Source organism: Calidris pugnax, unplaced genomic scaffold (genome assembly GCF_001431845.1).
Source record: "Calidris pugnax isolate Ruff unplaced genomic scaffold, ASM143184v1 scaffold60, whole genome shotgun sequence".
Taxonomy (NCBI): Eukaryota; Metazoa; Chordata; class Aves; order Charadriiformes; family Scolopacidae; genus Calidris; species Calidris pugnax.
Genome location: NW_015090831.1, coordinates 5182055 through 5198637, shown reverse-complemented (window position 1 = coordinate 5198637; position 16583 = coordinate 5182055). Strand labels below are relative to the sequence as shown.

The window sequence follows — 16583 nt, the reverse complement described above, 5'->3', positions numbered from 1 at the left end:
CATGGTTAACTACAAGAAGAATTTATGTAAATATAAAACTTCTTTTTTTCCAACTCTTGACACTTTCAAAGCAAGGTCATATTCATATTAGAAGTACATATCATAGCTTAAGCAGAAGTTACAGCCTGGGTGCAGGAGGGTTCTTTGGCCTTTGCAGGAAATTAGACTGGATGTGCATAATGACCTACTTAAATGGTGTCAGTATATATTAGAGTTTTAAAAAGTTTGCAGGAAAACAGGTTATCTGTTCTTCTATTCAGAAATAAACAATTTTTGAAAGGATTTTGCATTTACAGAAACTTCTCTATATTGGAATGGAAACATGTTAAACAGCTTCTGTTGGGTTTGTTTGAAGAGATGTTAAGGTAGAGACTTCGGTGAGGGCACAATTAAAAAAAGTGTGTGTGTACAAAAGCAGAAAGAATCATCTCGCTGTACTGTATCTTCATTCCTAATGAACCTGTGTTCGTAGAATAATATGTTTATTTTTAGGTCTTAGAGCAATTCCTGATTCTCCTCTGATGAGAAATGGTATGTGAGAGAAAAAGGGTGACAGCTCAAGGAAAGAGAAAAAAAGGAAAGTCAGTACTTCTGACTTATTTCCCTCTGCAGGTTGTTTTGCTTTAATAAACAATGATATTTAATACAACAAATATGTAAAGTGAGGAAAATGAACAGTGTTCTTCCTGTGTTTCAGTGTCTATGTATCATTTTGAGTACGTAAAGCATCCACTGAAATACCACTAAAATGGAAGCCTTTGTTCTGTACAAAAGTACTGATAATGTTAAGGTTCACTGTTCTGCAATGAGGTGTGCATGGGATGTCCAGCCTGTGGTAGGGGGCTAAGAAATAAGCCCATGCAGGTAAACCTTGAGTAGATTCACTGGAGCTGGTATGTGGCTTTTTACCTGATACTTTCACACCTGAGAGGCCTCATGAGGTTTCTTCTCAAGTTATGGACCTTACACCTACAGAGGGGCAGAGTCCTGCTACCTCTGATCTGAAGACCTTCCCTTGCCTGGAGCGTTGCCACTGTTGTGTTTTGGGGTCTTGGTGGTTCCCTGCTCCCCCTTTCCTGGTGTGCAAGGGTGGGCTCTGCTGCTCCACAACTCGTGTTCCAGCAGGGCTTTTCTTAAGGCACAGTGACTCTTCTCTTGTTTTTACTGAAAAAAAGTGGGTCGAGGGGTTTTTTTTTGTTTTGTTTTTTTTTTTTTTTTTTAGCCCCGGTGTTCTTTTCTTTTTTTTTACTGAAAAAAGGGGGGTGAGGGGTTTTTTTTTTTTTTTTTTTTTTTTTTTTTTTTTGGTAGCCTGAGGTACCACTTCAACAATTTATGATTATTCTTTCCCTTCTTGTTTAACCAGGATCTGGTCTGTGCCTAATTGGATGTGATTCCGTACTGCATAGCCTCTCCGTGGTGAGCTTCACGGATAGGCACTTTCTTTAAATAATTGACTGTGCCTTCTTGTGGCAGATCTCTGCTCATATTTCATCTTGTATTCACCTTCTTGGTGGTTGTGCAGTAATTTGGGTCTTGTAGCCGTGTTTTGCAGGGGGAATTATTTAGAAAAGTTGCTGGCTGAATGCAGCGCTGCTTTGATACCTGGAAGACAAACTGGCATTAGAATAAGACTTTTGCTCAGCTGGGTTCAGATACTGGTACAAGTTTTGTTAGAGATGCAATCACTTCTTGGGATCATCATTCAAATCTCTGATAGTAATTGGTCTAACCCAGAAACAGAGAAGACCTCCTTTTTTCTTTCTTTTCTTGGTATAAGGTAATCGATCAATGTCTGTGTAATGTTCCCTCATGGTTTAAATGCTTTTGATCATAGAATCATAGAATAGTTTGGGTTGGAAGTGACCTTTAAATGTCATCTTGTCCAACCTCCCCTGCAATGAGCAAGGGCATCTTCAACTAAATCAGTTTGCCCGTCTAACCTGGCCTTGGACCCCTCCAGGGATGGGACATCCACAGCTTCTCTGGGCAACCTGTGCCAGTGTCTCGCCACCCTCAATGTAAAAATTTTCTTCATTCTATCAAGTCTAAATCTTTCGTCTTTTAGTTTAAAACCACTATCCCTTGACCTTTCACAACAGGGCCTGCTAAAAGGTTTGTCCCCATCTTTCCTGTAGGCCCCCCTTTAAGTACTGAAAGGCTGTAATAAGGTCTCCCTGGAGCCTTCTCCAGGCTGAACAATCCCAACTCTCACAGCCTGTCCTTATAGCAGAGGTGCTTCAGCCATTTGATCGTCTTTGTGGCGCTCCTCTGGACTCGTTCTAACTGGTCCATGTCTTTCCTGTGCTGAGGGCCCCAGAGCTGGATGCAGTACTCCAGACGGGGTCTCACCAAAGCGGTGTAGAGGGGCACAATTACCTTCCTTGACCTGCTGACCACGCTTCTTTTGTTGCAGCCCAGGATATGGTTGGCTCTCTGGGCTGCGAGCGCATATTGTCAGCTCATGTCCAGCTTTTCATCCACCAACAGCCCCAAATCCTTCTCAGCACAGCTACTCTCAATCCCTTCATCCCCCAGTCTGTATTGATACTGGGGATTGCCCCAACCCCGGTGCAGAACCCTGCATTTGGCCTCGTTGGACCTCATGAAGTTCGTATGAACACACTTCTTGAGCTTGTCCAGGTCCCTCTGGGTGGCATTTTGATATCCCAATAGTGGTTGCAGTTGGTAGCCCAGTTTTCAATCTTGCTAGCAAGCAAGAGAAACACTAATGAGTTGACCAAGTGATTCCAGTGTTGCCTTTCCCGAGCATATGCTAGCATCTCTTCACACTTGAGAAATGTGATGACTGAGTCTGAGTTTGGAGTGTCCTCATGGCTGGGGCAAGATAACCTTCTCCCAGGGTGTTGTTGGCAAAGGAGTCTGCAGCTTTTCCTGTGTGGTCTGGTGTAGTTATGAACCTGCCTTTTCCACTTCTCCTGAGAGCTCGTTCACCTGAAGATAGGTTATACAGTGATGTGTACAGTTGCCATCTGTGCCCATGGAGGCATCAGGACCAGGCAGATCAGTCTTATGTATTCTGGACCTGATATCTTACTTTACTAACAAAAATGTTAAAGTGATATTCTGAAAGAAGTTTTTTAGGTTCTTCCCCAATAAATCCCATAAGATTAAAAATATTTGGCTCATAATGCCTCTATATATTCTGTATGAGATGATGCATGGCTGACCTTCCTGCTAAATGCTGCATATTGTGTAAGCGTGACTTGTGCTTTTTCTTATTGATTATTCTAAAATACAAATTTACAATTGATTCTCAAGTCTTGGATGCTGCTGAAAACCTCTACTAGGAATAGATTTATATAGATGATATTCACTGCTACTTCCAGCCTATGGAAATATACCGAAACACTATTTTTAGATGTTTTGTATGGCAGTCAAGCTTTTTGCTCACCCTCTTGCCTGTACTTTTTATTTCTTGCAATTTGGAGAGTTTTGGATTAAAATAAAGAGAAAATTAGGTACAACATAATCAATTTACCCTTAGCTTTCACAGTCCCTTATTACAATTGCTAATTTATCAGTAGGTAGTTTTATCAGTGGGTAGGCGCCTTTCTTTTTGTAATGGATATTGAGGATAATTTTAAATGCAACTTTTAAGCTTAGCCAATTTACATAGTACTTTGGGAGATTAGTCGCTCTGTATAAAGAACTCTGTGCATTTGAGGGGTGTTCCTATGGCCTTCTTGTGTGTTTGGTTTTTTGTTTGTGTTTTTTTAATATTTGTCAGAATAATCGTTGATTTCCTCAGCAAGGTGTTTACCCCTAAGTAAGTATTGGAGTTGGAAGCAGGTAAACTTTTGAAAATTGCTTGAAAGTCTTTCATTAGAGCAGTCTTTCTCAATTCATGGTTCATATCACGTTTATCAGAATGGATTGGGGTCGAGAGAAACTGTTTGGGTTTTATGTTCTGCTGTAAGCTGTTTCCATGCTTCTGGGTTTTGGGTTCTTTAGTTTTGGTTTTTTTTTTTCCCTGCATCAAATCATCTTCAATGAAACAGAAGCTGTGATTTCCTGTCCCCTGTCTTTCCCTCCTACCTCTGTATTTTTGCTTCCTTGTTTTTTTAAGACATTAACATCACTAACATCAGAACAGAAAACGTGAGATCTTCTAAATAGGATTACATTAAAATGATGATTTAATTGAGCTCTTACACATGATAAGAAGATTTTCGTATTTTGCTGAACTGCAGTTTATGGAGGTCCTTGGCAAGAGAATGCCAAGTTGCTTTCGGCATTTATTAACATTGAGTCCAAATCACGGCTAATTTTGTCTAGCAGGAAAAGTGACAAATAGAGAAGAGTAGAGCCTGTGATTGTAAGCATATTTATATTTGAAAATGTGCATTTTTCTTTAAGTCGGGGGAAATTCTTTCCACAGGACAAGCAATTCTCTGTCCCTATTCCACGTCTTAGAGGTGGAATGATCCTACGAAACAGTTTCTGGCATGACAAAATCCCAATCTTGAAAGTAGGACAGGAAACATTTTCCACTTTCTACAGATCAATCTTTTTGTATAACTCAAAGCAATTGCAGTCCTTTAAAAAAAGACTCATGTGTTGGAGAAAAATTACATAGTAAATGGGTTCTAACTCTAGAAGTAACTCAATTCCCCGCTAGTTTTAACACATAAGAAAAAAAAATAATATAGGCAAAATTATGACCCAGATCTTGTGCTGCCTCTGCTGAATATTGTCTGGTAGACCAATTTTTAAAGAAACGCCCAGGGCTTGCAATGTATTTACTTCTGCCATTTAAATTATAATTTTGTTTTAGATTTGTTTGTGTAATAGATATATTGGATTACTGCTAATATCAAGTCCTGTATTTAGTTCAGATTCCCATTTTTCTGAAGGAAGAAAATGCTAGAGGAGGGTAAAATAGTTCAAATAATGTGGAATACAAGGCTCAGAATGGATGCAGATTTTAATACTGGAAGTGTTTGTAGTAGCAGCCCCAAATACTCTTAGCAAGCAAGAAAGTAACAGACTTGGAAAGCTATCAACAAAGGAGATTTTATTTAAAGTACAGACATTTCACTGCAGAAGGTGGTAATCTCTCTAAGTGTAAATCTGCAAAGGGAACTTCATCCAATACCTGTTTCTCCTGAAGGTGGACTCAGTTTTTGTCCGAATTCTGAAACACATAGAAAATGAAGGCTAAAGTCTGGGAAACATCCATCTATGTGTATCGTTTTACAAAAGCCTCTGGGCATGAGTCGACTGATTCATTAAGTCACCTAATTTGGAAAAGTGATCTATTTGGGGAAAAAAGTAGGCACTAAAATATATTCACCATCAGAAGTCTACATAGTATGAAAAATGTGGATTTTCTTAGCTGTCTTTTTTAAAAAAAATAAAAATTAAAGTTTTAGCGTACTCTCACCACCACAAATTCCAGTGGACAAAATGCAAGTCCAGTATTGGCAGTTGGAATTGAAAACTTTGGGCAGCCTCCTGTTGACCATCGTGTTTTTAAAATCCTCCTGTTAGTCCCATCTTGGCAACCCATGTGTTGTTTTCAGTCCTTTCCCTGAAACAGTGTTTTATACTCCTTGCTTGCAGCTTACAGTTGTGCCCTATATGACTAAATATATACGTTTTACTCTGCTATTAATAATGAGATGCAGCTTTAAAGCAAAATTAGCTAGGGAACATCACTAACTGATTTGGTAGCGCTTGTTGTCTATTCTCTCTTTCACCAAATGGAAACTAGTCCATAGTGCGTTTAGAAAATTTGGTTATTTAACCTAATATATTTAAATAAAAATCTGTTTTTTAATGCTACACAAAACTATTAGGAGTGAAGTAAATAACATTTTCTGTAACCGCAGTCTTTGGATATTAACATACTTTCTGCTTGTTTCAGAGAGGAGTATGAGTAAGGCTTTGAGAGGGTTGAAAGCAAATGTGATGAATAGATAAAAGCAAAAGAAGTCAAAGATAGATCTAAATTGCTTTTTAATATAGACTTTAGTAATATGGTAAAAATAGATGTAATCATGAAACCTGACTATCTTAATACATTCCTGCAAGGCGACCTTAATTCTAGCATTTAGTAAATGCCGATTATTTGCAACTCTGAAATTGTTATAGTGTCCTATTTTGGATATAATGTAGCGTGTCTGTGTTTGTCCTCTCTAAGCTTTTCCAGCGGAAAAAAAAAAAAAGAGAAGCAGAAAACAATAGAGGAGAAAATGTGGGAGGCATGAAAATGACCCCAGGGAATCGGAAAATAGGAGAAGGAACAAAATATTGTAGGGTGACAAAAGGGATAAGCAACCAAGCTGAGAAGAGCTGGCAAGTTTCATAAAATGATATGTTATCTTTTGGGAGAAATCACCAAATTTAGTATGGGAAAGAATGAGAGGCAGAGAATGGAGAAAGGTTTGAGGATTGAGGAAAAGGTAGCCAGGAGTTAGGTGTGCAGCAGGTGATTAAACTGCAGAGCAGAAAGAGGTGGGAGAAGTGAAGAAATGGAGAATTCTATTGAAATGGGGGAAAGCTGCCTGGTTGTAGGACTTGTAAGAGGTGAACCACAACTTGAGATCTGATGTCAGTTGGTGTGAGCTTGGCAGACTCTGCTTTTCTGGAAGCAGAAGCAAAATTAAAAAATTGAGGACAATGTAGTATATCTTGTGTGCTTCCTAATTGTCAGATCCCGCTTTTAGCAGAAGGTTGGACTAGAGACCTTCTGAGGTAGGGACCTGCCAGCCTGAGTTATCTTACGAATGAGGAATGGACGGACCTGGGGACTGTACTCAGAAAAGAGCGGTGAGAGCAAGCAAGCAGTTCTCAGTGTAATGCAAATAAGTGTGTGATGAGAAAGGATGTGTCTTTAATGGAGCTGATCTTGAGAGCAATTCACTGTGGTTCACTGACCGCATTACAGAAGCAGAGCTTAGAGAGGAAATGTATCTTCTTTTTTTCCCCTCTTATGGCCATCCTCTTGGGTAAACCTGCACCGTAATGATATTAAGACAACATGAAATAGAAAATTGTCTTGGAAATCAAGTTGAAAATGCTTGTTTTGGTGAATGGGATTGTTGAAATATGGCTGCAGCACTGCTGAGGGCACTACGGTCACAAGGCAAGCGATGTCCTACCCTAGAAGCTGTAGTTGGTGAGAATACACGTGGGGTTCAGGAGGAGTGAGCTGAAGGAAACTGGGTGACAGAGGAGTCGGTCAAAGTTTGTACATCAATGGAAGCTGTGTAGAAAGAGGAATGTAGTTGTCTTCGGTACTCAGAACAGGGGAAATGTGGGAAATAGGGGAAGAAATTGGAAATCTCAAAAGCAGAGATGGACTTCAATCTTTCCAGTGTTGTTTGATCCATGGCAGTGAGAGAAAGAGAAAGCTCTGCAGGAGACAATACAGAGCCACGTCCCTCAGACAGTCACTGTGACAACCAGTGGCAGAGTAGGAGATGAAGGGACTGTAGGTGGCTCTGGGTTTTTAGTGATGGAATAGGTGTTCCTAAAGCTCCAGGAGAGTTAGAGAGGATGGGTGGGAGTTATGGGGGGCTGGGCATGTCTGCAGGAAAGTTGCAGAAAGAGATGGAGGGAGGACCAGGATTTGGACACCAATGAGGAGGAGGTGGTCACTTCACTTTACATTGATAATTTTGATATCTTTATTCTGTGGGGCAGGAGAGAACACCCAGGCTGATACTCTCTGCAGTGCAGGGGAATCTGGGAGGTACTGGCTTTATGAAAGTGTGTTACCCAAGTTTGACATAAGTGTGAATTTCTTTCTGTCTGAATTACTTTGGTAGTAGTTTTGGCCCGTTTTCTATGCTCAGGTGTTTAATTTTTTAATTCAGACCTACCACTGCTGAATAAACGAGTAGAAACTGTTCCTTTGGTAGAACTGGCAGATAGAAAATGCTTTCCAGAAGATGTATCCTTTCAGGGTGTGAAGCGTCGTTAATCAGGGACCCACCAGGAAGAAAGATTCTGGACCCTCATGTGCTGCACCACCAGAGAACACTTTAAGTTACCAGTAGCACATTGAAGCTCTGGAATATGAAATTAACTGATAATTTTCATAAGTCACGCTCTTTCCCATAAACCAAACTCATCTGCTCTCCTGGGGGGAGACAGAACAACTGGGCTGACTTCTCATTATCTCTTCCTATGGCGTATCCTTATTGAATTACTGCCAGGTAGAGGCAGCAGATGCTCATCAAGCCACTGCAGGACTCCTCTGTTAATTGAACTGTAATGGGAATGACAGCAGGGAAGGTCAGGATGATGGGACCAGTGATGTAACGTGAACTCTGGTAAGAACAACCTGCATGGGCAATTGACCTTGCTTAGATAATATTATACCGAGGGCTTTTATCGGTTGATATCATTATGATTATTTTTTCCTATCAATACTGCAATAGTGTCAGGGACCCCTGTGTGAATCATATTATATTGTGTCCAGGGCAAATATATTTCTCACCCGAAGGAGATTAGACTTTCCAATGTGATAAAATACAGTGAGTTACTATAACCCGCTACAGGGGAAAAGAAATGGGAATGAAAAAGGTAACAGTGACAAAATTTTTAAATAGATTTATCACTTTACTCAGCTGGTTGCTCCAACTGCTTTAAAGGGTAGTGTCATTCTTTCGAATTGCCCTTATGGCAATTTGGTATTTTTGTTGTCCTTCTGCATAGTTTATCTTGGGGTGAAAGCAAGTCCACTTTTAAATAAACGTGCAGATGTTATTAATGGTTTTTGGTGTGAAAAGCATATTCCTACACCTGGTTTGGTGGCTCTCGTGAGGTGCCTGGGAATGCCTGAGTTTCAGGCACACATCCTACTGCTAGGTTGTGAGCTGGAAGGTGTGCCCAGTGTTTCTTCCACTCTGGAGGGAGCAATGAGGTGTGATGATGGGAGCTCTTGGCTGTGGTGTGGATCTTCTGTGGAGGCACGTTTTCCCTGGGTACTGTGGCTGCAGGGGGGAGACGAGGCTGCAAAGCCTTTCCCTGAAGACCCTCGCAGGGTGCCCTGGGGAAGTTTGGTATAAGTAGCTTGTGCATTTCTGAAAATGAATTCCACCTAAAAAACAGATGCTACTTTTCAGTGCAGTCTGAGCATCATTACACTGTTACCCTTGGTGAGTTGGAGTAAGTCTGTGTGGCAATTAGCAAAAGCTGGATTTGGAGCACGGCGTGTGCACGTTGGCATCTGTGTGTGTGTGTTCAGAAGCAGTTTTCAGAAGTTCTTTATCCCAATGTCACTCTTTCAGCCTTCACTCTGTCTTTTTTTTTTTTTTAAATAATACCATTTTTTCTTAACCCTTTTATTACACTGTCTGCCTTGGCCAATTGGCGTCACTGACTGGGGCATCCATTACAAAGTAGGTGGAAGGAAAAAAAATGCATCAATAGTAAGGAATCACAAAATATACTTGATTAACTTATTTTGACAACTCTAGCTATAAATATTGAATGTACATATTCTTATATGTACGGGACCTGACTTACACAGGGTTTTATTCTGTAGAAATGATGAAGCCTGGTTTGTAGGAGACTTCATCACAAGATTTCATCGGGGATGTTTGATAGGAAATGAAGAAGTACAGTGTCAGTGTTTGATTAAATGTCCTCCTCTGTAGAGCCTGTGCGTTTTTGGAGTGGTATAGTATTTGCATTGCATTGTGCTCCATATTTTCTCCTTTCCTATGAGTTTGTACTTCGGTGCACCGAAATAAGCAGCTGATGACAGAGGATGCATTGGAATAAATGTTTATTTCAGCACTTTGGAAATGAGTTTTTTGAAATGGAATTTATCTTGTGGATGTGTGGGTGTCTCTTCATATTAGCTCATTTGGGTATAGACTTGATCTAGGTAGTGCAAATGGCAAAATAGTAACGACTGCATACAAATAGAGGTAAGAATATTGTGGGAAAGAAATTATTCTTAGTGCAAGTGTTACAGCAGACAGAAAACTTTATACATTCAAGAAGTATTGAAGTTGGCCTCTGCATATTTGTTTGTACAAGAGTGGGGTAATTTTAGCTGTAGTCACCAATATTTAGAGGTTCAAAACTGAACCTCACATACTCTCATCAGAACTGAATAACAAGCTAAACCTGTAACATTTTCCTGCCTATCTGTAGTTAATTTGTTTGGTCAGATGCTTGGGCCTGTGCATGTGCTCGGTTGCTCTGGTTATTCCATGGAAGTGTAGAATAAAACAATTTAAATTGGAGATAAGCTTCAGATACACCAGTCCTGTGACAAGGAAGCAGATGGTCCTCCCCCTGCTAAGCAGAGCCTAAGTCTTTGCTGAGCTCATATGCTTGGTGGTACTTGATCGCATTATTTTGACCTTGTGTTTAAGATTGATAAACTCTGCGTGGTGGCCATGTTCCAGCGAGGAGAAAAAAACACCCTGACCTACAGCCTGCGATGCTGTATTAATGTCAAATAATATAAAGTAATATCAGAATGCAGAAGAAAATCACTGCAGTAAAGCAATTTAATTTCGGTGAACTGAAAGCACTTTAATGGGAATGCTAGGAAAATCTGCTGTTGTTCCTGCAGCAGAGGTTATGAGGTGGTTTTTTCTTTTTTTTGAAACTCTGCTGCCTTGTAATTGGTGACTTTGAAGCTTTCTGTTGTTTTCAGTGTGAATGGTCATGCTGCTAAAGTAGGGAGTTCGCTCTCTACTGAGTCTGATTTCCAGGTTTGCCTCTTGAAGGAAAATAATTTCAAATACTAGTTTTCAAATGGTATTATACTGCTGAATGTGCATTATATGCAATGTTTTGCCAGTAAAGTGAGAGTAATCCTCTTTGAACAACAACTTGCAATAGCATTTACTGAAATGGTGTTGGAAGCAGTGCCAGCTCCCTTTCCCTTTGTCTGCTTAATTGCAATTTAACAGTAATCCAAGATCTATGCAACTGTGACAATAATTCTTAGATATAGCTGAGTTTGAAAGGACCTTTAGTTCATCCAGTGCCAATGATAAATGCTACAGCAGAATAGTATACTGATAATGGACTCTAACTTTTCTCCAACCATTGAAAAATAAACAAAAAGAAACTTTTTTTTCCCCCCTCAAAGCTATGAAGTTTTACTGTTGTGGAAAGGATGTGCTATATGTGAAAACATCACTGAGTTTATTCTGGGCTGTGTTCTGCTGTGCTGGCTGACAAACCTGCTGTGAGAATGCATCCAGTTGCAGGTGTATGTAGGTTATATGCATAAACCATATACAAAAACAACCACCCCAAACTTATGTAGGTTCAGGGTGTGACTCCACAAGTTTATAGGAGGGCTGTGAGATGCAAAGACCTTGTGACTCAGGAGGTGTGGAAGCCACAACTTGTGGGAGGCTGGGAAGGTACAGTGACAAGTATTATTTATGCAGGCTCTGTTCTTACACTGCACCCTTGGCGTTGTTCTGTCAGAGGCAGGATCTGGGGCTTTGGTTTGAGTTGCTACAGCCATTCTTGTATTTAGTTAAATATATGAAAGTCCACAAGCAGTGTGAAAAGGTTACTTAGAAGTTATTGGACACTTTCTGTGTTCTGCTGCTCAGAAAGAAATCAATGACTGAGTTCACAAGAGAAACCTATTGACAGTCTTGAGCATTTTGATCTTAATTGCTCTGTGCTTGTTCCTGCTGCGAGGAGTATGGTAATAGCTTGAAGAACATTTGTGAAGGTAAATTAGCCTACTTTGAGTGCTAAGATACAACAAAAGCTCTAAAAGGTCCACAGCTGGTAAATACCATTGAGAAGTCCAAGGCTTGAATGACATTTGGGCACTTGCATACTGGGTCACACTGAATGGTTTTTGTAGAAGGAAATGTCGGGGTGCTCCTTGGTTGTTGAGCATCGTTCATCTTCCTCTTCCATGGGCAGGTGTCTTGTGTGATCGTGCAGCTGAGGAGTATCAGGATGGTGCCTTTCACAAACTCTTGAATCCTTGACTTTGAACCCCCCCTGCTCTTTTGGCAGAGTGTAAGCCACACGTGTTTGTGTACAAATGAAGGAAGTTTTGCTTCAACTACATTTAACTGATGTTCTGAACTGGCTTCCTCAGAAAAGTCTGAAATTGCATATACTTTTTATTATTGAAAGTCAAGTGTGTTCCCATAGAGTCCATTGGAAGTACTTAGAGTGAAGGAGATGTAACAGCAGCATCGTTTCACAGAACAGTTCTGCTCTATCACTGTTTTAATTAAAGTCGTTCTACTGATGGAAAGTCTATTCTCTGGTGTTTTCTTTAATGTAGTCATAATGCATCAGTTTGAGCTCCCTTGCTGGAACATCTTTCATTATAATCCACTTAGCTAAGTTTATAATTAAACTTCTAAATTCAAACCTGCTTTTATTACGTTTTTAGGATGTACGAAAACTGAAGAAGGAAAACTTAGGATTCGTGGGTTTTACCCCAAACAAATTGATGTAAGTTAAGAAGCAATTAATTGGCAGTACAGTAATTTCATATTCTTGCATTTAATCCACCAAATCTTCCATAGCTTTGGGACAAGAAGCGAAATACGATTGAAGAAAAAGGATTATGTAATTAATAGATTCTTATAATTTGACTACACATCACCAAAATTTCTGAACTTTCAAATATAACTGGTGACTAGATGGTGACTACCTACTAAGCTTTGCAGCAACTGAGTGTTGGGGGGGAGTTGTTAAGGTTTATACATGCAAAGGGACCAGGGTGAATTTATCTTCAGCATCGTTGATGTGGAGATCGTGCAGCCCAAAACATGTTCCCCCCATCCCTGAGCAGGCTGGTTTAGACTGCCTGCTGGTTGTTTGCTGGAGTTATCTTCCATCTGCAGATGTGTTAGCACCAGATGTTCTTTCAGGCATTATTTACCCTTACAGTTATTGTAGCAAATTACCAAAGAATTGTGGAGCTTAATGTTTTGATTCCTGATGGGTGACCACTTAGGACAAAAATACTGTCAGGCAGTTGTCAGCCTGATGTATAAATGTAGCTCGTTCACGCTGTATGTTTTTTATCCATGATTTTTTAAAATGTTCCTGGAAGAAGAGTAAATATTCTGAAGTGAAGCTTGCAGATGAAGTAGAGGTATAGAGAATCAGGCTACCTTTCTCATATATGCAGAGTCACTCTGCTGAAATCAAGGGGAGCACTTGCAGAATCAAGTATTAGTGTCAGAGTGTGACCTTAAGTGACTTTTTGCACAGGAGCTTTCTGACACAGCTGGAGCTGGAATTAATTTAGGCTGCCCCTACTTCGACCAGAAGACTGTCTTCCTCCAGGTGTGTAAGTGGAAGAATACATGATGTTTGTTTTCCATATGAATAAAGGCAATTTAGTGTAACTGCCTTCATTAAATATAAAATTGGGCAGTCTGCGTATACAGCTATGCCATGGGCGCGTATGCACTGAAGGTCTGATCCTAGTTTGATGTGTGTGACTGTGCAAACCCTTTCATTTTGTTAAACTCAATACCTGTAGCACCAGCATTAGTGGTTTTTTGGGGAGTATCTCCCACAGAGATGTCTGCAGCAAGTGTTTGTGGTGCTCAGCCTTTGCTGTTACGGGCCAGGCATTCTGCTGCTTCAGGGCAGAATAGATTTAGCTTTTTGGATAACAGCTTTCTGAGAAGGCAAGGCAGATTTTTACTGGTATCTGGGGGTAAAGAGTATGCTATAAACATCCAGATTATCTTGGAATATCACAAGCAATGGGTTTGTGCTGTGTGTAGTAGGCAAACAGTTGCATAATTACTGCTTACGTTTGTGTTAAGAAAATTTATTCATGATTAATGATGCTTATCTTTGTGCTAGACACCTGCCAAATGCTTTATAGCCACGCATATGATCTGCAATTGCTTTTTTTGGTTGCTATTTAAAGTGTTTGGGATTATTCTAATTGCATCATGTATTTTAAATGGAGAGTGCTACCCAGGTGTCCTTGTCAGCAGTCCCTTCTCATACAAAAAATGTAGGTCAGATTTACCCGTGACGGGGAAGGTCACAACTCCCGGTGAACTCAGGGGGAATTTAATTGATGTATGACAAGGCTGAAATCATGTCTCAGGTTTAGATCAGTTTAAGTTGATCTTTTGCAAAGTTCAGTAATAAATACTGTATAAATCCACATTGGAGCAGAGCCAGATTGAACTTTCCTACACCAGAGAAACAGTGCAAAACGACTGAGGAAACCTCTTGTGGAAAGTTGTAGAAAGAGCAACTGGTCCCTTCTCTACCAGTGCAGTATGTGTAGAGTGGGGACCCAGAACTGGACCATCAGCCTTTTGTCTTTCAGTGTTGGATGCTTTTGAAGACTCTAATGTGTCTTGGACTATCCCAGTGCCTATCACTTGGAAACATCTGCCTCTGCGTGCACATCTGCAGCTTGTGGCTGTCAGAACAGTGGCTGGAAAATAGGAAAAGTTTCCCAGAGGTTTTTCCCCCTCCCTAGCTAAGCAAGGATTAGACTGGGACTTGGCTGCTTGATGTTTCATTGACGTTGAAAATTAAATTGAATTTTGAACACTTCAGAAATAAGATATTTGTCAGCTGTATACGTATTTATTTATACCATTTTGACACTATACTTGAATGCCTTGTTTTCAGCAGAAAAGTAGGTTTCTAAATGGAAGTCTGTTATTTAAAACTAGCCTTTATTCAATCCTGTCATTAAGAGAATTAGCAGTGGATTAGATAATGTAAATGCACTGTTACGATCATTAGGAAACTTCCATGTGGCTTTTCAAGATTGCCTGTATAGTCACAGCCATCACAGCTAATGTTTGATGTCCTTGTTTTTCTCAACAAGATTCCATACAAAGCTAAAAGGATGCTTGTGTCTAATCCTTCAAATATAGGAAAACAACACCTCATTATTTAATTTCATGGGAATCTAGTAGTGCAGGCTATTAATTGGATAGATCTGTATTATAAAGGATGTTGAATAAATCCAGAGAATCAGTTTTGGAAAAGCAAGAGTAAAACACCTATCTTGAACATATTTAAGCAATTGCATGAATTTAATCATGACTAGTCTTGGTGAAGTCAATTTTTAAAATGTGAATTTCATTTTTCCCCCCCCTCCATTTTTCCTTTCTATTTGCCAGTTTACAGCTAGCCATCCTGACACGTTTGGGAGCTGAGATATACTGTAACTAAATTTGATGTGAAGTGTTGGTGGCCTTCATAATGTAATTTATTCATGTTTCTGTAGATAGCATATGTTGCCTGTGCAATAATTTTTTATCGTATCAGGACAGAACAGCTACTGTTCCAAATTGTGTTACACAAACCTAGATATACAGACAAATTTTTATTATGCTTTGCTGTGGTGTAAATCAGTGGAGTCTGAGCTCTGTTGGGGTGGGTGAGATTAGAATCAGTCTCATGGTGTCTAATTTATTTCTATTTTTTCTGACTTAATGTAATCTCTGTTCCTGCTCCGTGGGGAGCAGCAGCCAGTTATCTTTGTAGTCCTGCCCGAAGAATGAACATATGCGAAACTCCTTGTTTTGGGCAGGAGGCTGCTACTCCCAGGGATTCATTGCTGTTTACTGACCCTTTGAATGCTGAGATGAAGGCAGTGTATTGAGAAAGCAGCTGATGTGTGCTGCTGGTGCTTCATTAAAAATCTCGGCATCTTTATCAGCTGTTATCCGAGGTTTCCTTGGATTTGCCCATCTCACGCCCCCACCTGCTTAAGATGTGTTGTTTTTACAGCCTTCTTCTGGACCTGGAGAGCTGCCCTGCAATTCAGATGAGTGTTGTCTGCGCAGGGCTGGGCGCGCTGGCTCCCCTCCAGTACTTAAATCTGAGCACCTGAATAATTCCTGTCCTTGTTTTGCATTTTTGGGTGTGAACAGTGCTGGAGCCGATGTCACTAATTCCTTTCATTTCCCTTGACAGAAAGTCAGTGACTCCGTTTTCTGACGGTCATAGATGGTAACTGCAATGCTGAAGACACTGGGCGAGTCGCTCCTCCTCAGCTCTTCGGTGTGAGGTGAGCAGCCACCTAGACGGGCAAAAAAAATTAATTGCAGGATACCTGAGAGCCTCTTTTTCTCCCCCGAGGACTTTTCTACTGTCTTTGCCCTGGGGAGGAATGAGGTCTCTGTTTCATTTCTGAAGGATGCTCAAGATTTCTGAGCTTCACTTGTGCTTCATGTAAGGCCACCTGTGGTCTGTGTTACATTGTCCGGGTGTTGGAACTCAGCGGGTTGCATTCTGAATTAAATGTGAATTCTGAATTAAATTAACCCAGAAGACATGAGCAAAGCAATAGATCTGGTCCCTTGCCTGCATTACTATATTTGGTCAGTTTAATGGTTTTTTCGGGTCTTACCAGAAATGCTGTTCATCTCAAACGCAAGAATGAACTGGACCAGATAACAGATATTACATTGAATCTTCCACCAAAGTTAGTCAATATCTGATTAAATGTAATTGCCTGAATTTATCATGATAGAAACTGTTTCAAAGTAATTTAAATACAGCTCGAAATGAAAATTTTTACTGTATACTCAATATGCACTATTTTCAGATTTATCTTCAGTTTCTTATCAAGAACAACGCTGTGTATTATGTGTTAT

General features: G+C 40.1%; 1 protein-coding gene across 2 annotated transcripts in view; it reads left to right on the top strand.

Moving 5' to 3' along the window:
- THSD7B (thrombospondin type 1 domain containing 7B) overlaps positions 1-16583 on the top strand; it is a 343216-nt gene that overhangs the window by 41887 nt on the left and 284746 nt on the right. For both annotated transcript variants that reach the window (XM_014941122.1, XM_014941120.1), the window contains exon 2: positions 15901-15994. The gene's annotated coding sequence lies outside the window, so the exon portion shown is untranslated. The remainder of the gene's footprint in view (positions 1-15900; positions 15995-16583) is intronic.